At 45.7% G+C, this 24,836-nt stretch overlaps 1 long non-coding RNA gene across 1 annotated transcript; it reads right to left on the bottom strand.

Moving 5' to 3' along the window:
• Window positions 1-12,859: 12,859 nt before the first annotated feature.
• LOC140460445 (uncharacterized) lies at window positions 12,860-24,623 on the bottom strand. The gene is made up of 3 exons (XR_011954098.1): window positions 24,531-24,623; window positions 19,082-19,236; window positions 12,860-13,278 (listed from the first exon to the last, which is right to left on the bottom strand). It is a non-coding gene; the product is annotated as an uncharacterized lncRNA (long non-coding RNA).
• Between the last annotated feature and the right edge of the window lie 213 nt (window positions 24,624-24,836).

Raw genomic sequence — 24,836 nt, 5'->3', positions numbered from 1 at the left:
GACAAGGAACAGAGCCATCATGAACAGTTGGCTTTTCAACTGGACAAGGTTTCTCGTGAAATTCGCTTGAGGTATGCAAGGTCAAGGTAATTTAGGTAAAACACGGAAACGCTATCCTCATTAGCAGACAGTGAAAGGATTACAAGACACAAATTAAACATTTTCGACAAGTGATTCAGGGGACTGGGAAGATAAGTATTATAAACTGTGAACAGCAAAGTTCTGGAGCACAACACTCACATTCAAAGACCGAAAACATCCAGGTCCAGATTAATCAGATTGGATTGTGGTGATTTTTTGCAAAACATCCACTCGCAATGTCCTACAAAAGAGTGACAAAACCCATCCCTGTCAGCCCAGGATAGAAAATCCGAAGGGATGAACGTTTGCTGATTTTCTGAAGATTCACAGAGCTTAGACTGGGTTTTGGTGATTGTTTCTTTTCCACTGCCAGGAGCCGCAGTGGTTGAGGCGTTGAGTTGGGGGAATAAAATGTGCACGTGAGCAGCATGTGGGGCTATTTCAGCTTCCCCTCATCTGACTGCGCTGTGAGTTGACTCCGATGTTCTCAGGGACATTTACTGACGCGACACAGTGAAAGGATTCTCATTCCCGCAGATTGGGAATTCAAACCGTATGCCGGCTTCAGGACAATGAGAAGATTAATTGGGGTGTGTGAAGAAGCTGTGAGCTGCATTTCAAACAGGTAGGTGGAGTCACATGCATCATCCATTGCGCCCCGGCCCTGTGTGTATCTAACGCCACCATGCTGCAGAGTTCTGACGTTAACACGGACATGCGCAGCAATGGGTTCATTCACAAGGTGAACAACCAAAGATAATCACCGTCACTGATTCCCTTCCACAGGCCCAACTTTGTGAAGCAGTATCTTTCACTGGCAAAGGAAACACCCTTGTCCTCAGGTGCCTGCTTCATTTCGATCACGATTTCAAGCACCTCACTGTTCTAGTCTCATTTCCAAACACTTTGCTCATAGCCTCAAAAGAAGCTCTGCGGGTATCGGCTTGCTCCACCCGAACAGGCAGTAGGTTGCAGATTCCCACCAGTCCAATTTGAGTGAAATATTTTTCCCCCTCCACTGATTGAATCTTAAAGAAGAAGCCGGGGAGCAAGCTCCCTTTCTTTTCGACGACATTTCTCATTTTGTACTCGGCAGGGTTCACACCTGCGTGGGGAAACCGCAATGGATTTCAAGTCCATCGCATTAACCACTCGGCCCACGAATACAGAACCACACTGACAGCTTGACTTCCCAGGTCTGTCTGCCTATGGAGCTGAGAAAGAGTGAATCATCGCAGAGTTTGTTTGAATCCAATCACTTCACAGTGATTCGAAAGGGTTCAATATCGGCACATGGTGTTTGCAGATATTTAGGTGTTTCACCCCAAAAGATGAAATGAACTTTCAGTTCGAAATTGCAGGAGGAACTCAGCAGGTCAGGCAACATCTGTGGAAAGAGAATCAGAGGCAACATTTCAAAATTCTGTTTTCACCGACAGGTCCTGTCAAACCTGCCGAGTTTCTCTTTTGGTCTGGTCTTCTCAGCATACGCAGACCCTAACGTGAGACTTAAAGTCAATTCCGAAACCCCTTTATGGAGAAGAATTCCGTTTGGGGAACATTTTCCTGACCCCATTAAAAGCGCACAGCTTCGAAGCCAAAGAAGGGCAGCGAACACACCGCCCCTGGGTGGGCTCGAACCACCAACCTTCCGGTTAACCGCCGAACGCGTTGACCAATTGCGCCACAGAGACAGGCGCAGTCATGGGCTGCACCATCGCTTAGTGATTTTATAATTCAGCCTCCCCACCGAGAATTACAATTGTCGTCTATCAGTTTAACTTTTCTATAATCAAGCCTGGGAGATGTGTTGTGGAGATACCGGGGACAGTCTGCAGACACATCCATGTCACGAGGAACTAGCTTTCTTACTCCGGGGACGGCACCCTTCCAGCCTTTCAGTGCTTTGCCTGTTCCCGAGTTCTCTCATTGGCTCGCAGGGGAGAAGGGGTTTGAATTCATGATGTGCAGGAACGACAATTCTTTCAATGTCTCAGATCAGTTCATGTGCCGAGAACATCAGAGTCAACCTCCCGGCCTCTTCAATAAGGGGACGGTGTCTGGACTGTCTCTGCTCAATCGTACCGGTCATCTTTCATTCTCCTCTAAATCCGCTTCCCAAAGTGTTTCTGAAGGTTCACAAAGCTGGAGACTGGGATTTCTGTTTTGCTTCATGAACATTTGCACATTTTTCCCATTTCCTAACTGACAATATTTTGCCAAATTCTCTTCCCTTGCCTCATGTCCAGGGATGAGGAATTTCCATTCTGGGGAGACATTCCCAAGGTTGAGAATGTTCGCTTTGGAGCAAACAAGGATAACTGGAGATTTCCTGGGGTTGTTGGTCATGATGGGAGAAGAAGCGGTGGGAATAGGCAGATTAATGATCAGAAGAACCAATTGCCACTGACCAGAGTCAGTTACCTGAGGACAGGGATTGAAGTTCTTGAATGAAAAGCAGCACTTGTGCCTAATAAACACAGAGAATACTGCAGAAAGCCAACGGGTCGAGCAGCATCTGTGGAAAGGGAAACAGAGCTGACGTTGTGAGTCTGGTACGTTGTTTGTTCAGAACCCGAGTTTCCTGCATGGCAATCAATTCCCAGACATGAGAAAACGGGTCTTTATTGAGACGGGTTTTGTGAAGTTTGAGCGATAATGCAACCAACAGGAAGTCATTTAAAATCACCAGCGAAGAAAGCATAGCCAGCAGGTTAGCACCCTGGGCGGGGAGCTCCAAAGGATCTCTACGCCAACACCTTAAGTGATGGGCCACAACTATACGCCCAAAGTTGTGGTCTAAACTTTCTCATGGAATAATTCTAACAGGAAAGGTATGTATTGGGATTGTCCTGTCCGCGCCATAGGCCCAACGTTTCCTGTTCCCCTGGATTTGAAATGGACAGAACGCGCTGAACAATTGCACCACAGAGGCAGGGTATGGGCTGCGCTGCACCATCGCTTAGGGTCGGCTATTAGTGAATTCATATTTCAGCCTCCCCGCCGAGAATTGTAATTGTCGTCCACCGCGCAGTCTTGCGAGTGATCCCCGCTCTCTTAACTTGATTGTGCAAAAAATGCCGGATTAGTTTTCTCAAAAAGCACCTTCGTCCAACGAGGCTGGGCCCCCTGGATTACCAATGGGATTGGAAGTGTGGAAGTGATATTTTTGGAGATAACATTGAACAGCTTGACGTGTTTACTTCTCTAATTTTCTTATCCGTATGGCAGTTGGCACGTGGCTTGGTCAGTAATGTTATTACACACACTGGAGCAGTGGGATTTGAACCTGAGCCTCAAGGCTCTGTGGGAGACGACAGCTGCACCACAAAAAAACTCTCGTAAATAGGTCCTCTTCTGTTGCATGAGAGGAAACAGCTTCCTCCTCAATATGAGACACGATCACTATACCCTCCGTGCCCATTACAATAAATTGAACCGTCTCCTGTTGAATGAATGTGTGGGAACCCCTCTCCGAGCTCCAAGAAGCGGGGGGCCAGGTTGGAGGCTGGATTTGCTCAAGGCTTGTATCTATTAACTTATTTAAATAGTACCTACTGTATGGGGCTATGGTTTACATTAAAACCGGAGGATCATGTCAGAGTGTTTGTTTATATTCAGCAGTTGTAGTTTGTAAAATACACTCCCTGAAGGAGCACCTTCTATGATGCTGCATTTCTTGCCTTCTGCCCTTCCCATTTGTTATCTCTCATCTCGATTTTACATTTTCGGTCAAATTTAATTTTACATTAATCAGCCTTGGTATTCACTGTGTATTATTAATTAATCTGTTGGATTGTTGAAAAACAAAATTAATGATGTAATTTCAGTTATGTTGTCTGAGTTTGACATTGAATGTGCAGGTGTGAATGTCAGTAAGTTGTAAAAATAAATCAAGAACTCGTGCTTTTTAAGCAAAAAGACGAGTTCAAGAGTATTACTGGCATTGTCTCCTTTGAGGATGATGAATATAGTCTGACCAAAAAACCATTTCATGCAGTCACCCAGTTTAACTAAAGTCTAAGAAAATAATTCTGGCAGGCAAAGATTTATACAATCCAAGATACGGTTGGAAATCATGTGTATTCTTATCTTTTAAGCCGTAACAGATGGTATTGCGTGGCGGTTTGAGACTGAAACTTCGTTGGAAAGAATGTAGATTGATGAGGGAAGTCAAAATGGCAGAGTTTGGGGCCACAATCTATCAGTCTGGCTTGATTGCATGAGTGGCAGTTCTTCAAAAGCACCTTCCAAGCCATGACCTCAACCACCAAGAACAGACAAGTGTGAAGATAGGATTCTGACTGCAAGATATATCGCATTGTTTCTTTGTTATTGACCAAAATGCTGGAACTCACTCCTGAACATTGTTGCAGTCCACATCATATTTGTGAAGCAATTTAAGAGGCAGCTCAGCACCACCTTTTCAAGGTCAGTTTGGGAAGAGTTGTTGGCACAGTCAATGATATTCACATCTCATGAAATAATCAAAGAGTCCAGGGTGTTGGAGACTGTATGTTAGCATGGATAGAGGATTGGCTAACTGCCACAGTTGTGGTAAGGGGCATGATCAGGATGGCAACTTGTAACTACTGGTGTACCACAGGGATCAGCGCTAGGGTCAACATTATTTACAATATATATACGAATTACTTGGATAAGTAAAGTGAATGTACTATTGCTAAATTTGCAAAAGAGACAGTTGATGTGAAAGCAGGTGGCGAGGATGACATTAGATATCTGGAGAGGGATATCGACAGGTTAAGCAAATGAGCGAAAGCTTGGCAGATGGGAAAATGAGGTAATGCAGTTTGTCAGGAGGTGAAGAACTGAATATTAAATGGAGAAAAGTTTAGAATAGAGGGATTTGGAATCTCGTCCACGAATCTCTTCATCCAATTTCAGTGAGTAATAGGAAGGCAAACGGGAGGTTGGCCTTTTCAATAGCGTATAAATATAGGAAGGTGATAGTGAACCTATGTAAGGCATTAGACAGGCTACAACTGAACACTGTGAACAGTTTCGAGCCCTTTACCTGACGAAAGATATATTGGCATTGGAGGCAGTCCAGAGAAAGTTCACCATGATGATACCAGGGATGGAAAGAATGTCTTATGAGGAGAACTGAATACGTTGGGCCTGTGCTTATTAGAAGTTAGAAGAATTAGAGGTAACCTTATTGTCACGTACAAGATGCTGAGGAGACTTGACAGGCTAGGCGTAGAACAGTGGGTGAGTCTGGGACCAGAGGAAGTAACCTCCAAATAAGAGATTGCATGTTTCGGACAGATAGGGATTTCTCCTGAGGGCAGTAAATCTGTGGAACTTGATATTACAGAGGGCTGTTGAGCCTGGGTTGTTACGTGCATTCAAGGCTGAGATAGTTGTTTTTTTTTAATCAGTAAGCGAATTGAGGATTATGGGACAATGGCAGCAAAATGGAAGAAATGTTTCCCAGAATAATCGTGATCTGAATAAATGGCAGAGTCAACTCAATGGGCTGAATTGAATAGTAAATAGTAAGGAGAAAAAGGATGCAACTGGCAATTATAGACCAGCCAGTGTTGGGAAGCCTCGAAATTGTAGGGAGTTGGTGGCATTTGGGCATTGTTACTGGATTTAACATCTGGAGTTTCAAATTGATGCTGCTATGGCCCCGATGCAATTTGAAATCAATTTATGTATCTGGAATATAAATCTTATCGCTGCTTTGGTGATCTTATCAATTGTCATAAGTACCTATCTTGTTCACTCATAACCTTTTTTAAAGGAAGGAAATCTTCAGTCTTCTCCCAATTTGGTGAATGTGTAACCCTTGATCCAAACACATGTGGTTGAGTCTTAACTGCCCTCTGAATTGGCACTTGGCTTTTCTTTGGGAGACAAAGTGTCACGTTCCATGAATGAATAAAGAAAAATATTCAGGACAAGGTTGTCAATGTCACTGTCAGTGAAGGGAAGATTGTGATCTAGTGATACTGGTTAAGCAGCCCTGAGATCTCGGTCTTCTGAGAACAAAAATTAAAGTCCCATCATGGATGCTAGTGGACTTTATTTTCAACGAATAAAAAGATCTGGAAGTGAGAGTTTGTCTCCGTACTGGCAACCAGGAAACCATTATTGGCTAAGACAATGAATTACAGATGTTGGAGATCAGCAACAAAAGGCACAATTGCTGGGGAAACGCAGCAGGTCTGGCAGCATCTGTGGAGAGAAAACAGTTAATGTTTTGAATCCAGCCTAATTTTGAAGAGCCACCGGACTCAGAACAGTAACACTGTCGTCTCCTGACAGGTGCTGCCAGAACTGTTGCTTTTATCCAATCATTACTGATTGTTGTGAAAGTGTTCTTTAAGGGAGGGAAATCTGCCATTCACAACCCTACACACGTGTGTGCACGCTCACATCATGTGACTCCAGACCCACGACAATGTGGTTTACTCTCAACTGCCTTCTAGAATGTAGCCAATTGCTCGGTCCAAAGACCATGAGGGATGGTGAGGAAATGTTGGACGGGCTAGCAACAATCCCATCCCTCAAAATATTTTCTTATATTTTATAAAGCATAGGTTAATGAAGGACAAACAAAATAAACTGCTATGGGAAAGTCATGCCCAACTAACCTGATTTGCTTGTTGTTATAAGTATTGTTTTAAAATCCTCTTCAGAGAGGATATTGGTTCCATCATTGTTGCAATACTGCGTGCAATTCTGTGCTTTCTGCTACAGGAAGGGTGTTGTGAAACTTGAAAGGGTTCAGAAAACATTTACAAAGATGTTGCCAGGGTTGGAGGGTTTGAGCTACAGGAAGAGGCTGAATAGAGTGGGGCTATTTTCCCTGGAGATTTGGAGGCTGAGGGGTGACATTGCAGACGTTTATAAAATCATGGGGGGGCATGGGTAGGGTAAATAGGCAAGGTCTTTTCTCTTGGGTGAGGGAGTCCAAAATTAGAGGGCATAGGTTTAAGGTTAATGACAAATGGAGTTTCATATAGATAAGTGTGAGCTCTTACATTTTGCATCGTCAAATCAATGTCGGAATTTCATGGTCTATGGTCGGACCTTAAGGAGTGTAGTGGAACAGAGGGATCTTGGAGTACAGGTTCACAGTTCTCTGAAAATTGAGTCACAGGTAGAAATGTTTTGGCACACTGGCCTTCATCAGTCATGGCATTCAGTGTAAAATACCGAATTAGAGTCGAGATAAGCACACATACCAACAAGCACCAAATCTGTTTCATATACAGTATTTCAAAACAAGAGATGTAGGTTTGCAGGTTCATAGCTCCTAGAAAGTGGAGACATGGATAGACAGGGCGGTGAAGAAGACTTTCAGCATGCTTGCTTTCATCAGTCAGAGCACTGAGTACAGGAGTTGGGATGAATTGTTGCAGCTGTCACAGATTCCACACAACAACATCAAGACGTGACCCTGTCCTCCCCAGACTGACAGTCCCTTTGCAGATCAGGGGGAAGACACCCCTTTAATTGTGATGAACAGAAAACATGCCATCCTTCAAAAAAAGGGCTGTGTTCACAAATATTTGGAAAGAAGAAGGAAGTTGCAGTCTGGGTGAAGATCAATCTTCATTCAGAGAGAGAGGAAGAGCAGCAGCAGCTTCAAAGTTCATGGTCCAACTTCGGAACAGACCTTGTCTGATTTGCAGTTGTCTCTGCTTGTAATATCGTACTGCAGCATATTGTAGATCTTCAGTAAGAGTGTCAATACTGCACTACAGAGGTCCATTCAACAACTTGAGTCCATGTGAACTCTTCGTGGAGGTATTCAGTCTGCCCCATAACCCTGTTGGTTGACAGTTACATATATATCTACACAAAGATCTTTGGCATTGAGAGGAAATAATGTTCCACAGTAACTAGAATTACGTTCAGATTTTCTATCATGGACTGACTGTGATGACCTTTGCAATCACTTCACAGGAATATTACAAGAGAAGAATTTGGCGGCAGAAATCTCAGACCAAACATCACATCAAAGTCTGACAGTCAGTTGATTCACGAGGACGTGGATATTGATGGCCTTGAAAACAAAGGGGAGAAGGTCTGTCTGCTTAGTTAGGTTTTAGACGTCAGTGTGAGGAAACTCAGAGTCTCACATACCCACACACCAGACTAGTGAGTGGAACAAGCTTCACAGACTGAATGAGAGTATTCCAATTATCAGCGGGTGCACCAGTAACACCACGCACATGCTGTAAGTGTGACCGAGTATTCAACTGATTGTTAAGGTCTGAGACAGACGAGGGCACCTGCCCCATGGAGAAACCGTGGAAATGTGGGGAGTGTGGGAATGGTTTCCCTTCCCCGTCTGCGCTGGAGATTCATCGGCGTTTGCACACTGGGCAGCGGCTGTTCACCTGCAGTCAGTGCAGGAATGGCTTCACTCAGTTACACCACCTCCTAGCCCACCAGTGTGTCCACACCAGCAAGAACTCGTTCATCTGCCCTGTGTGTGGGAAGGGCTTCACTCAGTCACACCACCTGCTGCCGTACCAGCGGATCCACACCGGGGAGAAACCGTTTTCCTGCTCCGTGTACGGGAAGGGCTACACCCAGTCGTATCACCTGCTGCTCCGATTCCGCGTCCACACTGGGGAGAAGCTGTTCACCTGTCCCATGTGGAGCAACTTCTGCGATTCCTCCACCCTGCACAAACACCAGCACATCCACACCAAGGAGCGGCCGTTCAGCTGTCCAGTGTGTCGGAAGGGCTTCACCCAGTCGTGCAACTTGTGGAGAAACCAGCAACTTCACAAGCGAGATGGCGCAGGGATTCGGGTTGGATTCTGCTGTTACCATTGCCGAGAGTCACATCTTGAACGCTGTTTCGTGGGTGAAGTGGGAAGGGCAAGGGGTTTCTTTATGCTGACGGGCCGCACCCTCACCCACTTTACTTCCAGTGGGGGCTGACACTCTCTGAGCCTGGGATTGCACCTTCCCTACGGAAACAGTCCACAAAAGCGGCTGCAGTGCAGGTAGATCTGAAATAGATACATTTGTTTCTGTCCCATTGAGTCTCCAGCACAGTCGATCCAATTGGCCTCTGTCAGTGTTTATGCTCCACCTGAGCCTCCATCCACCCCTTCATCAGCATATGCTTTACCCCCTACTCCTCCCCGCCCAAGCCTGTGCCAATTCCTAATCCTAACTTAGACCTGCTATTTATTGCCAATGCATGGTTTCGGTCCCTGTATGCACCCCCCATTCATGTGTCTATCCAGATACACCTTAAGTGTTGCGAAGGTGCCTCTTTCCACCACATCCACTGGCAATGCATTCCAGGCATCTACCATCTGTGTGAAAAATCTTCCCATTCAATTCTCCCCCAGACTGTCCCCCTCTCGCCTTGAACCTGTGCCCTCTTGTAGTTGATTTTTCGACCCTGGCGGGGGGGGTGGGGGGTGGGGGTGGGTGGGGGGGAAGCCTCTGACTAACCTCACAGACTATCTGACCCAACACCAAACATCCAAGGAATAATCCACACAGACCCATTTCCCGACCCCTATTACTCGACATTTACCCCTGATTAATGTCCCTAACTTTCACCTTCCTGACCACTGTGGGGCAACTTAAGCACGGACAATCCAACTTAACCTGCCAATCCCTGGGCAGTGGGTAATTTAGCATAGCCACTCCACCCTAACCAATACATTTGGATTGTGAGACGAAACCGGAGGAAAGCCATATCGACACCGGGAGAATGTGCAAACTCCACACAGATAGTCGCCTGAGACTGAAATCAAACCGGTACCCAGGTGCTCTGAGGCATCAGTGCTAATGATTGAGCCACCATGCCGTCCCCGTCCAGCCAATCTGTGTGTCTCATCATTTTGTTGAGGTCATCCCTCCGCCTCCATCTTTACAGTGAAAATAGTCTTGGTTTATCCCATCTCTTCTCGTAATGAGACCTCCAGACCAGGTAATGTCCTAGTGAACCTTCTCTATACCCTCTCCCTAGAGCATCCATGTCCTTCTGGTCGTGTGGCGACCGGAACTGCACACAATATTCTGAATGTGACTGGAATAAATAGCTGTAACATAACTTGCCAACTCTTACATTCAAGGCAAACGTGCTTGTGAACCTTCTTGATCACGTTACCAACCTGTGTTGCCACTTTTGGAGATCTATATGGCCAGATCCCTCTCTATGCCAATGCTCCTATGTGGTCTGAAATTTATCGTACAATCCGTGTATTTTCTATGTATCTGCATCCAGCTTCAACTTAATTGCATTTCCCTCTTTATCTCTTTCCCCCATCCTCATCCCTCCACACATCAGCATATCATAAGACTATAGGAGCAGAAGTTATGCCATTCGGCCCATTGAGCCTGCTCCACCATTCAATCATGGCTGATAAGTTTCTCAACACCATTCTCCCCGTAACCTTTGATCCTCTTGATACTTAAGAACCTAGTTAGCCCCATCTTAAATGCATTCAATGATCTGGCCTCCATAGCCTTCTGGGGCAGCGAATTCCATAGATACACCACTGTCTGTCTGAAGAAGTTCTCCTTATCTCCGTTCTAATAAGGTCTTCCCTTTACTTGAAGGCTGAGCCCTCGGGTCCTAGTTTCTCCTACCAATAGAAACATTTTCCCAACATCCACTCTGTCTAAGCTGTTCAGTATTCTGTAGGTTTCAATTAGTTCCCTTGTCATCTTCTAAACTCCATTGAGTATAGACCCAGAGTCCTCAAATGTTCTTCATATCTTAAGCATTTCACTCCTGGTACCATTCTCATCAACCTCCTCTGAACATGTTCCAGGGCCAGTACATCCTTCCTGAGATATGGGCCCCAATACTGGGTACAGTACTCCAATTGTGGCCTGACCGGAACCTTATAGACCTTCAGAAGTACATCCCTGCTTTTATATTCAAGTCCTGTCAAAATAAATGCCATTGTTGCATTTGCCTTCCTAACTACTGACTCAGCCTGTAAGTTTATCTTGAGAGAATCCTGGACTAGAAGTCCCAAGTCTCTTTGCTGTTCGGATTTCTGAATTTTCTCCCCATAATCCTTCTGTTCCAAGGTAGCAGCAGAGACTTCCAGACACACTGATTTGTATTCAGGGATATCCAGGGATCTCAAGAACTGCCAGTATCTCAGGAAGAATCGTTATCCCAGGAGGAGGCAGAGAGGAGCGTGGTGTGCACCTGTAAACTCCAGAACTTCCCCAACTTCACAAGTCAGCAATAACTCTTTCTGGACCAAGAAACGAAAGGGCCGATGAGAAACTGTGACACCACAGGAACTGAAATTAGGCCATTCAGCCCATTGAGTCTGCTCCACCATTCACTCATTCTTGAGTATCAAGGGGCTCAAACGTTACAGGGAAAATGGGGCTAAAAAACATATCGACCATGATTGAATGGCAGAGCAGATTCAATACTATAAATGGCCTAATTTCTGCTAGTTCACCAACCCTGGGAAGAAGGGGTTAATTGCAGGGCAGGCTGTTTCAAACAGACAGCTAACCCTCAAGGATAAGAAGGTAAACTACAGACCTGAGGTCTCCAGCAATGTGAGGTGATGTTAGAGTCTTAAAAAAAAGTCACACCACAGATTGGAAACTGAGGAAACGCCACCAAAATTCAACTCCAGAATGATACAGCAGCAGCAGGACTTAGAAGAATAATACAGCATCAAACCCCTGGACACTTCCAGAGATGGGCACTGTCGGTGGAAACCCAGTTACATTCAGACATCAACTGGGTCATAGCCAAGTTTGAGGGGGTGAAGCTGAATGAAATTGAGGGGTTTAGTTGTGATTGCTCCGTGCAATAAAGTGTAAATCATTGTTTCAGCAGTTGATTCTCTGTGCGGTTTCTGAGTCAGGAGCCAAATTAAGGTGATTCACCCACAACCACACCATGAGGCTGGGATTAATATCGACTCCATTGCATTCAAGAGAATGTCTTCAATACTGTTATAAAGCGAAGGCTGACCACCCCGCAACTCCCCCCTCACCCCGCCCACCACCCTGACCACCCCCACTCTCCAAGATCTCAAACCGAAACGTCCAAAGAGTGGCACATTGCCCTTTAATGTGTAAAGTCAGTGTGATAAGTGGTGTAACCTGCTGTAGTGCTAAAAGAAAATCCCTGACACTTTAAAATCAACAATTTCTTTAACCAACTCTCACTGTGAGCAAACTAACAAACTAAATAACTCCGTCCTAACTAATGAGTATTCTGGAATAAATCAAGATTCTTCTGGTATGCTGTTCCAATCAATACATCTCCCACTCAGATAACACAAAATAGAATTTAATCTCTCAGATTACAACCAGGTTATGTGTCTTCCGGAATATTCTGTGCCATCTTCTGTGGGGGATGCCTCCTCCGATTCCTCTGTCAGGAATGTCCTTCTCTATTTTTCTAAATGATGCTTTCTCGAATACACAGATGACTGAGAGCACCAATTCTTTATGACAGGATTGGTCCTGTTGTCAAAACTTTAAGATTTAAATTTAATAAGTTTTTGGTAGCCAATGGGGCTGATTTAAATTGATTGGTGAAATTGAAAACCTGTTTTCTTGTCCTGCTAACTGTACAGCCTTTTGTTACAAATGTTTCAGTTCAGGTGCTTTCTGTTGTGATGATGCTGCTCCTTTAAGAAGATTATGTTGTTCTGGGTTTATTTTCAGGAGGGGTTGTAAAAGGCAGAGCTTCTCATTCGTCTAGAATTAAGGATTTCACTAATGGTTAACAGATACTGGCTAAGTCAACAATCAGGGAAAAGGGTTTTACATTTTATTTTCTAAAACACTTCTACAATGAAAGGGCAGTTGTCCCATTCTTTTCCCCTGGTTTGGGTTTTAGCAAGCAGTCTGTCTGAAGCTACTGCAGGAAGAGATGTTTCCTGATTCAACAGATGGTTCTGGCTGACTCTGAAGCTTCAGGGAAAATAGTACCGGCGTATTCAGCCTCTCCCTGTAGCTCAAACCTTGCAGCCCTGGCAACATCCTTCCAAACCTTTTCTGAACCCTTTCAAGTTTCACAATGTCTTAAAAAGACGTCAACTTTGCTCGACTAATGTGGGAGAATTTTCTGCACGACGCGTTGTGTCTGAAAGAGCCTTCCCCTCTGCTGTGACAGAGCTGCAGTGACTTTGAAAATCCTGACAAATACTGTTATCAGTCAAGGATTCATTGGGAGAAGCTTTTCAATCACATCTGGAAATGGAGAAAGTGTTTTTAATAATGAGACATGAATAAAGGCTGCATTAATTTTTTTGTTCTGAAGATTTACTCATACATCTCAAAACAGAGCAGATGAACCCTGTCGCAAGAAGTCTACAGGAATATAAGACACCACTGCCTCTTTCCTGACCAGGACCGACTTTGCACAGAAAACATGGACATTTTAAATGAATGGGGTGCCATTCGTTTTAAGATCAGGTGAACTTAAGAGGCACAACATTGCCTTAGAAATGACAGATCCTTGACACACACACACAGCCAAAATCATCACTGCCATTATTATCTAATCAGAATTTAGGCTGGGATGTTTTTCCACTGGAGCAGAGGAGGTTGAGAGGCAATATTTTCAAACCATGAGGGGTAGAGTTGGCTTACTGGTAGCTATGTCTTCCTTAGGGGGAGGATTTCAAGAGCAAGGATGCGTTTTTATGGTGAGAGGAGAAAGACGGAAGAAAAGGTGTGGGGCAAAATATTTACAGAGTGTAGTTTGCCTGGGGAACTAGCTGCCAGTGGAAGTGGTTGAAGCAGGTACATTAACAACATTGAAAAGGCGTTTCAACAAATACATGGATAGGAAAGCTTTAGAAGGATATGGGCCAAGTGCAGGGAAATGGGGTTAGTGTTGACAAACATTTTGATCAGCATGGACCGGTTTGGGCTGAAGGGCCTATCTCTGTGCTATAGTACTCGATGACTGGTGTTTCTGTCACTCTGACAGTGTTGAGTTTCCATATGAACCAGGAAAAAGTGAGGACTGAAAATGCTGGAGATCAGAGTTGAGAGTGTGATGCTGGAAAGCACAGCAGGTCAGGCAGCATCCGAGGAGCAGGAGGATCGATGTTTCAGTCATAAGGACATCCAGATGAATATCTCACTAAATCATGCTGAATAAAATCTGATCTCATTCGTCAACTCTGAAGTGGAGGTACTGGGGGTGGACAGATCAGAAGTCACACAACACTAGGTGACAAACCCAATAGATTGATTTGAACTTATGAGCTTTCGAAGCACTGTTCCTTCATCAGGTGAAGTGATGAAGGAGCAGCACTGATGAACGAGCAATGCTCCCAAAGCTTGGGATTTCAAATAAACCTGTTGGACTGTAACCTGGGGTTGGGTGAGTTCTGACTTTTTCAACTGCGCATTAATGTTGAACTTGATGGGATACTTTATCCAACTCGGCGTAGTTAAATCATATCACTTGGAGGGGTTCATTTGAAACCTTCCCGGAGGTGAATTCAACAAGATTGAATTATTCAGTTACTCCATTCTAAACTTACATCAGGACCGGTAGTCATAGAGAGGTACAGCGCGAAAACAGATCCTTCAGTCCAACTCGTCCATGCTGACCAGATATTCTAAATTAATCTAGTCCCATTTGCCAGCACTTGGCCCAAATCCCTCTAACCCTTTCTATTCATGCCCCCAACCAAATGTCTTTTAACTTCTGTAATTCTACCTGCCCCCTCCACTTCCTCTGGCAGCTTATTCCATACACGCACCACACTCTGCATGAAAAGCATTCCCTTTCGGTCTCTTTTGAATCTTTCCCCTCTCACTCTAAACCTATGCCCTCTAGTTCTAACAACATCCTGATAAATCATTTCTGATGGAGATGTCAACGTTTCGGGTAGAACCCTTCTTCAGTCCTGAGGGATGATACCTGAAATGCTGACTTCTCCACCTCCTGGTGCTGCCTGCCTTGTCGTGCTCAACCTCCTGTTTGTCTATTTTAGATTCCAGCATCTGCAGTTTTTTATTTTGTCTCTAACAAATGGTGGACCAGATTCGATGGGTCAAAATATCCTAACTTCTGCTCCAATGGTCTTGTGATCTTAGGATTGTGCGGGTCCTGGGATCAATGAGCAGCAGCGCCCACTGGAAGCAATGTTCACAGAATCATAGAATCCCTGCAATGTGGAAACGGGCCCTTCTGCCCAACAAGTTCAGAGCGACCCTTTGAAGAGTAACTCACCCAGACACATTCTTCTACCCTATCACTCTGCACTTACCCCTAACTAATGCACCACACCTACACACAATGGGACTATTTAGATTGGCCAATTCGCCCAAATATGCGCATGTTTGGACTTTGGAAAGACACTGGAGCACGCGGAGGAAACGCACACAGACACGGGGTGGTGGGGGATAGTGCAAACTCCAAACAGACATCACCCGGAGGATGAAATCTGCGTCCCTGGTGTTATGAGGCAGCAGCGCTAACCAATGAGCCACCACCACCCCCAAGCCCCCACCCCAAGTAGAAAACAAAAAAGCCTATCAATTCTCCCACTGCACCCACTATCAGAAAGGGCAGGAGGTTCAGTCCTGGGGATGACCCTCAGCAGTGTTACCGGCAGAATCGGATTGTTGGGAGCATTGGTGCCTCCGCTGGTGCTTGTTCAAGCTGCAGGACATTGTGAACCTCTGCCCACATTCGGGGCAGGCAAACGGCCTCTCCCCAGTGTGGACCCGCTGGTGCGTCAGTAGAGTGGAGGAGACAGCAAAGCCCTTCCCGCACTCGAGGCAGGTGAACGGCCTCTCCCCAGTGTGGACCCGCCGGTGCTTCAGCAGGTGGGAGGCCTGGGTAAAGCCCTTCCCGCACTCAGAGCAGCTGAAGGGCCTTTCCCCAGTGTGGACCCGCCGGTGCTTCAGCAGGTCGGAAGAGCGTGTAAAGCACTTCCCGCAGACAGAGCAGGTGAATGGCCTCTCACCGGTGTGGACCTGCCGGTGGGCCAGCAGGTCAGAGGAATCGCTGAAGGCCTTTCCACATTTGGGGCAGGGGAAGGGCTTCTCACCGGTGTGGACCCGCCGGTGAATCACGAGGTGGGAGGAGTGAGTGAACACCTTCCCACAATCTGGGCAGCTGAAGGGCCTCTCCCCTGTGTGCACCCGCTGGTGCCGCATCAGGGCAGAGGAATCATTGAAGGCCTTCTCACACTTGAGGCAGCGGAAGGGCCTCTCCCCTGTGTGCACCCGCAAGTGCCTCAGCCGGGCGGAGGAATCGCTGAAGCTCTTCCTGCACTCAGGGCAGCTGAAGGGCCTCTCCCCTGTGTGCACCTGTTGGTGCCTCAGCAGGGCAGAGGAATCACTGAAGGCCTTCCCGCAGTCAGGACAGGAGAATGGCTTCTCCCTGGTGTGACTGCGCCGATGTGTCTCCAGGGCAGATGGGACACGGAAGCCTTTCCCGCAGTCGCCACACTTCCATGGTTTCTCCATGGCCGAAGCTACAGTTGTACACAAACGTGTGTATGTCCCCTCCCTGCCTTGAATTCCTCTATCCAGCCAGATAACTGATTCAGGCTCCACACTCAGTGCGTTGCTGCAACAGTAGGGTCTCTCTTCCAGTCCCACTGATGCTGAAAACGTACTGAAACAGGAACCAATGGATCATAGTTGAAAATTGTTGCAGTCCCGATGGATTGAGTGGCTCATAAATGCTGGAGAATCTGAGTCAAAAACTATGGGTCAGGCAGCATACGAAGAGCAGGAGAGTCAATGGTTCAGGCATAAGCCTGAAATGTGTGCTTTTGAAACTTCATCTTCAGATCAAATACTCTGAAAAGAGATTACAAAAGTCATCACTGTCAGTCCAGGGTACAAATTCAGAACTAGCAATTCTACTTTCTGCAGAACATTCTTTTCTTTTGTTATTCCACAAAACTGAAAGCACCATCCCACTCTCGCTCTCTCTCTCCCTCCCTCTGTTCTCACTCCATTCTAATTCTCCTGAAAGTGCTTTATTCAGGATCTGACTGTGACAGAAGAGCAAAACAGTCACAACTGACATCTCTCTGAATTTTGGACACCTCCACCTGAAAATTAATATCTTCCACGAAATTGGGATACTATTGAGAGTGAGCAGGTCTGATTTTAGGAAGCAAAAATATAGTGTGTACATTCAGGATGAACCTGCAATTCAGCTTCTTGACAAACAACCAAACACAAAATGGTTAACGTGCCCCCACGGGGGTGGGGGAGTTTTGGAATGAGACATCAAGGCAATGATACTAGAGAGAAACTGAACAGACTGAAGTTGCAAACCAGAGTCATCTGGATATACAGCACAGACAAAGGCCCTTTGGTCCAACTAGTCTATGCTGACCAGATATCCTCACCGAATCTAGTCTCATTTGCCAGCATTTGGCCCATATCCTTCTAAAACCTTCCTATTCATATACCCATCCAGATGCCTTTTAAATATGTTAGGATTATGCCAGCATCCAGCTCTTTCCTTACATGCACCATCTTCTGCATGAATTGCCCCTTAGGTCCCTTTTAAATCTCCCCCACCCCCCTCCCCTTCAAACCTATTATTCTCTAGTTCTGGATTTCCAGAGAAGTGACCTTGTCTATTTACCCTATCCATGCCTCTCTTGATTTTATAAACAATGGAAGCATCAACGGCTCAGGGCGGGGATGGGGGGTGGGGGGGGGGGGGGAGGGTGGGGAGGGGGGGACGGGAAGGAAGCCGAATGTGCTGGAGCCAATATGGAAGAAGAGGACACAAAACCTTGAAGTTGCAATGAGGAATACTGCATGTGCTGTACTTGTACCTGTTGCATTTATTTGTGGGAATCAAGTGCATTTTAAAAATAAAAACATACAAGATATCTACCTCTCCCCTTTCCCAATCTCCCAATGCTGTCCTGCACACAGAGTGAGAGAATTGGGAGCAGGAGTTGGCCATTTGGTCTTTTGAGCCTGCACAAGCATTGAACAGATCATAACAGAATATACCTACAGCCAGGTGGATAGACTGGGATTTCTTTCACTGGAGCAGAGGAGATTGAGAGGTGATGTTAGAGAGGATTATAAAATCATGAGGGGTACAGATGAGGTGAACGGCAGGTGTCCTTTCCCTAGGGTGGGGCTTTCAAGATTAGGGAGCAAATTTTGAAGGTGAGAGGAGAAAGATTTTAAAAAAGACATGAAGAGCTCTATTTCTTTCACACAGAGAGTGGTTTGTGTGGATGGGTGTCCAGAGGAAATGGTGGATGCAGGTACAGTTACAATGTTTAATAGACATTTGGAAAAGCACATGAATAGGAACAGTTCAGAGGGATATGGGCCAATCACTGGCAAATGGGACTAGTTGGGTTTGAAAACATAGTCAGCATAGACTAGTTGGACTGAAGGGTCTATTTCTGTGCTGTATGACCCTGTAGCTGTTCTGTACTGGTCTTAAAACCATTTTCTTGGAAATCCAAGATGGCGGTGGTTTGAGTGGTCTGCTGTGCGGGGCTCTGTGCCATACCCCCGGCAAGGTGGACCTTTACGCCCTCCCCCCCACCTCATTAACCATCTGTAAGAGTAAAAAAATTGCTAATAAAAATTTACTGAACACCTGGAGCTGCTATAATTGTGGTTTGACAGCGTTAGGATCAGAATGAAAGCAAATGAAGGAAAGGAGCCGACAGAGGTGCAGCAGGCAGGGCATTCCCCTACTGCATCGGGGGTGCCTGGAGCCAATGCTCAAACTCCCAGGGCAGTCCCTTTGGATTTAATGGGGCAGCAGCAGTTACTCTCGGAGATGGCAAACTCTGAGATAAGATTGAAGCAGCAGTGGAACCACTATCTGCCACGCTGGAAAAGCATAAACAGAAAATTCAAATGTTGGACCGAAGAGAATAGGCAGTGGAGGAGAGGACCGTGGCATCGGAGACCGTGGCAGAGGTCTCAGGAGGAAGGATCCAAACGCTGGAAGACCAGGTTCGGGTCCTTCAGGAGCAAGTGGACGACGACCTGGTAAACAAAAGTAGAAGAAAAATCTTACAGCTCGTGGGTCTTCCGGAATGCAAGGAAGGTGAAGACCTTGTTGGATTCCTGGGGCTGGAGTCGGAGTCGGGTCTGTTGAGTGTGGGGCGGGCCTACTTGATCGAAATGCGGTCAGGGCCGGACCCGCGCCCCCGCACGGTCCGAGTGCAACTCCTGCATTATAAAGAAAAACAGTTAGTGATTGAAACAGCAAGAAGACTGGTAAGAGATCCAGAGGCCTTAATGCACAAAGGCTCAAGAATAATGTGTTTTCAGGACTTCTCGGGAGCCTGGATTAAGAACAGAAGAGCATTTGATAAAGTTAAGAGAAAATTAAGCGATCTGAACATTCAATATTACTTGAGGTACCTGGCCGTGTTGCATTTCTCTCATGAAGGGACGGTATATAATTTTGATTCAACAGAAAAGGCAAAGGGCTTTGTGAATTCTCTGAATTAAAGGACTCAGGTCGGGGTGAAGGCGGGACATCATGACAGACAATGCTACTTTTTGCCCCTTTTTATTGTGGTTATCGGCTTTATATGTACTGCCTTCATGTAAAACTGGAATTATTTAGTAAAACGGTCGGTTAGGTATTGTCTGAGGCCTTTTTTCACTGCTGTCCTTTTGTTTTTGGATTGGGGTGGCTATATCTGTGGTTAAGATGTATGGAGAAGGGGTGTGGGGAGATGGGCATCCATTGTTAACTCTCAGAATGTAAATAACATGCTTTTTTCAATCTGTGAATTGCCTGGCGCTTGGGGCACAGCCTCAGCGGGAAGGAGCCGGGATGGTGGCAAGGGTGGGGTGGGGTGGGGGGGGGAGTTCTCTACATAATTGGGGTTATTTGAGTGTTCGCTTAAGTGATATGTGGTGGTTAGATTTTTATTTATAGTAGTTTTTAATAGGAGTAGTTTTTAGACTTTATAGAGTTAATGTCTTTGTCGCTCACCACACCTCAGATAAGCTTCCTCCTCTTGGGTGACCACAGGCTGCCCTGGATGACCATGGCTACTGATTCGTTCAGGTGGTGCACCTGGAATGTAAAAGGGAGCCATTCCCCCATTTAAAAGATGCTGTTAAGCCTTAGAAAGGAAAGAGTGGACATCACCCTGCTGCAAGAGACACATTTAAATGATAAGGAACATCTGAAACTGCAGCGGGGGCGGGGGGGGGGGGTTATGATAGGGTACTCTTCTCCTCCTTTAGCTCCAAGTGTAGAGGAGTGGCTATACTGGTAAGAATGAACCTCCCTGTCCAGGTAATTGAGCAAATTAAGGATGAACATGGATGGTCCATCATTCTTACAGCTCTAATACATGGAGAAGAGTATGGCGTCCTGAATGTATATCGTCCCCCGGTGCACCCTCTTAAATTTCTAATTGATGCAGTTGCTAAATTAGTAAGTCTAGGGGTGCGTCGCATGGTCATTGGAGAAGATTTTAATCGCCTAATAGATCCAGAGGTAGACAGGGTGCCAAGGGGCCAGGCAGATATACCTACACAACCTTAGCAGTTGGTGGGCATGTGCGAGGAGTTGGGATTAGTGGATATGTGGAGGCATCTCCACCCTAATGGAAGAGACTTTACTTTCTCTTCCAACCCACACAAGTGCCACATGGGAACTGACACTTTTTAATGCCATTGGATTGCTTGAACAGAACATTGGCTTGTGAAATTGGCAATATAGTTGTCTCGGACCATGTGCCAGTGTATTTAGATGGTAAAGTCAAGGGTGGTGGAATGGATGCACAGCACTGGTACATGGACCCATTCCTGTTAAGGCGTAGCAAATCCGTTGAGTACAGCAGAAGAGAGTTCAAGGCCTTCTGGGATATCAACCCAGGTACGGCCAATAATCCAGCAATACTGTGGGAGGCCACTAAGGCATATTTATGAGGCCTGATTATTTCGTATTCAACAAATGGAAGGAGACAGAGGGAGGAGCAAAATCAGATGCTGGAGACCCGGCTGCAGACAGCTGAGGAAGCATATTATAATAGGCCTTCTCTGGTCAAGCTACAGCTCTCCGGACTGCTCTCGACTCATTGCACACACAGGTGGCGAAAAAAGGGTCTCCTTTGCTGAACAAAGATTGTTTGAATCTGGAGATAAGCCAAGTCGATATCTGGCTAGAAAGAAAAATGCTTCCCAATCTTTTATGTCTGTTAGAGAGAAGGCTGGCACAGTGAGTTGAAGAAGATCAATGTTAGATTTATGGAATACTTTGCACAGTTATATCGGTCAGAGGGAGACGAACACGGTGCAGCGAGGATGCAGTCCTTTTTTGAGAACCTGCACCTCCCCAGTATAAAGGCAGAACAGGTTTCCCTGTTGAATGGGCCTATGACGATACAGGAGGTGCAGGAAGCAATAAAGCATCCAACTGGGGTCAGATAGATTCCCAAGTGAATTCTTTAAGGAATTCATAAATGTGTTCGTGGAGCCGCCTCTGGGGATGTATTGCTATTCATATACACAGGATTGTCTTCCGCACTCTCTTAGGGAGGCTAATATCTCCCTCATTTTAAAGGAGGGGAAAGAGCCCGAAGAATGTGCTTCACACAGACCCACATAACTGTTGAATGTAAATTTTAAAATTGTTTCCAAGATGCTGGCCCTGAGATTGAAAAATGTGTTGCGCTAAATTATGAAAGATGAATAGACGGGTTTTGTCAAGGGCTGTAGCTCCTCCAACAATATCAGGAGGGTACTGACCATAGTGCAGGTCTGCCAGCAAAGATTGATCCTGGGTTCAGTGTCTCCCTAGACGCAGAAAAGGCGTTTGACCAGATAGAATGGCCGTACCTATTTGGGATCCTACAGCATTTTGGTTTGGGGGGATCCTTTGGTCGATGGGTGGTGGAGTTGCATAATGATCCTAAGGCAACCATCATCACAAACTGCACTAAGTCAGATAACTTTAATACTGGGAAAGGTAGTCGACAGGGGTGTCCTCTTTCACCGTTGCTACTTACCTTGGCAATTGAGCCATTAGCTGGGGCTGTCAGGAGGGATCCTGAAATAGTGGGGCCAGGGGTGTGAATGGGCGGGAATAAGATCACCCTATAAGCTGATGACATCCACTTCTCCTTGGCCAATCCGGAGGAGTCCGTTCCTCGATTAATTCAAACAATTAATGTATCTGGAGTTTTTCGGGCTGCGGGATCAACTTTACAAAATCGGAAGCCATGCCGGTGGGGGGATTAGTGGAGGTGCCTGATCTGAAGGATGGAATGAAGTTCCTGTTTAGACGGTCGTCAAAAGGGTTTTTTGTATTTGGGAATTTTTATTACCCCTGCCTTCCACCAACTGTAAAAATCTAACGATGTACAATTACTGGAGAGGATAAAAAAAGGGGGGGGGGTTGGTGGTGGTAGTGGACCTTCTAGACTTGGAGATATCAAATAAGTGCTTTGTTAGCAAATGTGGGTGACTGGGCACGGGGGGATTCAGGGTCGATTTGGCTTGACATTGAAGCTTTGCAGTCCCCGAGTTAAACTATTATTCATGGATAAGATGAAATCCGTGACCGAGCAGTGTAAGAGTCCAATCATTTTAAATACGGTGAAAGCCTGGAAGATAATGAGGCAAGACAAGGGCAATTGGCTGAAGACCTCGCCATTTACCCCATTGGCTGGAGCCCAAGGATTTCAATCTGGGGCAATGAATCTGGGGCTGTAAGTCATGGGAGAATAAGGGAATCTCCTGTCTGGGAAACTTATTTGAGGCGGAGATCTTGATGTTATTTAGCCAGCTAAGTCAGAAGTATGGATTGTCTAATAGGAACGTTTTCCGGTACTTCCAGGTAAGGGATTATATACAGAGGAAGACCACGCTCCTGGCTCAGCTTTACAGGCCACATGTGGAGAAAAGAGTGCTCTGGTGTACGGGTGCTCTTTCAGTTAATATTTTGCATCATTTACAGAAGGGACGTGCCTTAGGGATGTGGACGGACTCTGGAATCGACCTTAGGACATGGAATCGGGAGCTAGGAGAGGATATTTCATTGGAAGTATGGGAAGATATATGGGAAAATGTAAGGAAAATTTCAATATGTAACAAAGCAGAGGTCATGCAATTGAAGATTTTACACAGGGCTCATTTGGCGCCAGAGAGGCTAGCTAAGTTTAAGAGAGGAGCGTCACCAGGGTGTCCCAAATGTAAAATTAGTATAGGCACTCTCCCACACTGTTATAAGATCCAGAGATACTGGAGTGCATGGTAAGAACATCCTGAGGATTGAAGTTCTTTTGGGGTTGCCAAATTTGCTCTCTCTGGGGGAACACGGGAAGAGACTGTAACATTCTTACCCACTGTGCAAGGAAGCACATTTTAATGAATTGGCCATTGGAAAAGCCCCCAGGTCTTATGGGGTGGCATATGCTGGTGACGGAGCATCTCCCCCAAGACTACCTCACAAGTATGGTGCACCACAAAACAGAACAATTTTACAAGACATGGTGGCCCTTTCTCAATTATATTGATGCAGACTTATCAGCAATATTAATTAGGGGTGTGGTACAGCCATGGGAATCAGTCTGGGCACCCGTGGGGTCCTGGGAGGGGGAGATGGGGGAAAAGAATATTGGGAGAATGACTGGTGCTCCCAGGATTGGGAGCCTCAGTGGAGGTGTGGTGAGTGAAATAGAATAAAGTAATGTGATATAATCTAATTTAAGTTAATGTGCATTCAGTTTAATTTAATTTTTATTTAATTTGATTATAGTTTAGCTTAAGCTCAGCAGATATGGTTGTTCTGGTAGGGTAGTAGGTAGTTCATTATTAATAGCATTGTGATATGACATTGTTGTATTGCCTCTATCTTTCTGGACTTTGGTTTAGTTCTTTTCTGTGTCTAGATGTTTTGTAAAGGATTTGAAAAAGTTTCCAATAAAATATTTAATAAAAAAATTCTTGCCTTCCCCCATAACTATATTTGACATTTAAAAGTCAGATGAACTCAGCTTTGAATATATTCAATGACCCCTAACTGCAGGGAGACATTTCTGAACTCAATTTCTCTTTCTAATATACCATTTGCCTTGGTCATTGCTTGCTGCACCTCTGTGACAACTGGCATTGACTGGAGTAGAAAGCCCGAGTAGAAGGCAGCTGAGGCACCTTTGTACATCCACACATCATTCCTGATGAAGTGCTTGTGCCCAAAATGTTGACTCTCCTGCACCTCGGATGGTGCCTGACCTGCTGTGCTTTGCCAGGACCACACTTTTCAACTCTGATCCCCAGCATCTGCAGTCCTCACTTGCTCCACATCCCAATATATCACCATTTAAACAATGCATCTCCTCTCTGCTTTTATTTCATAGGAAAGGCTACAACTGCACACTGTGTTACTGCATTTGCCACGTGTTTGCTAATTAAGACACAGACATGAACCAACTTTGCTGAAAGTCGAGTTGAACACGAGAATGGAAAAGGGGGTGAGAAAAATGTGTTGTACTCACAGATGTTGGATAGAGGAAAGAAGTTGCAGTTGGGGTAAGGCTCAATCTTCATTCAGAGAGAGAGGAGCAGCAACGGCACCAACACAAACTCATGATCCAATTTCCGCATTCAGACAATGGGGGCAGGCTCCTTCCGGTCCTCCAGCACATTCCATTGGCCAATCAAAACAATATTGTGCGTCGTTCCGCTGACAGAGAAGAGCATGCGCAGTATTCTGCTGACACCGAGAAGCATGCGCAGTGCTTGCTGACACCGAGAAGCATGCGCAGTATGCCAAATGGAGTTGCCGGTGTAACTGCTAAATT

The sequence above is a fragment of the Chiloscyllium punctatum genome, chromosome 36 (assembly GCF_047496795.1).
Source record: "Chiloscyllium punctatum isolate Juve2018m chromosome 36, sChiPun1.3, whole genome shotgun sequence".
Taxonomy (NCBI): domain Eukaryota; kingdom Metazoa; phylum Chordata; class Chondrichthyes; order Orectolobiformes; family Hemiscylliidae; genus Chiloscyllium; species Chiloscyllium punctatum.
The sequence above is the reverse complement of the archived record's forward strand: the minus strand, read 5'-3'. Positions and strand labels throughout refer to the sequence as shown.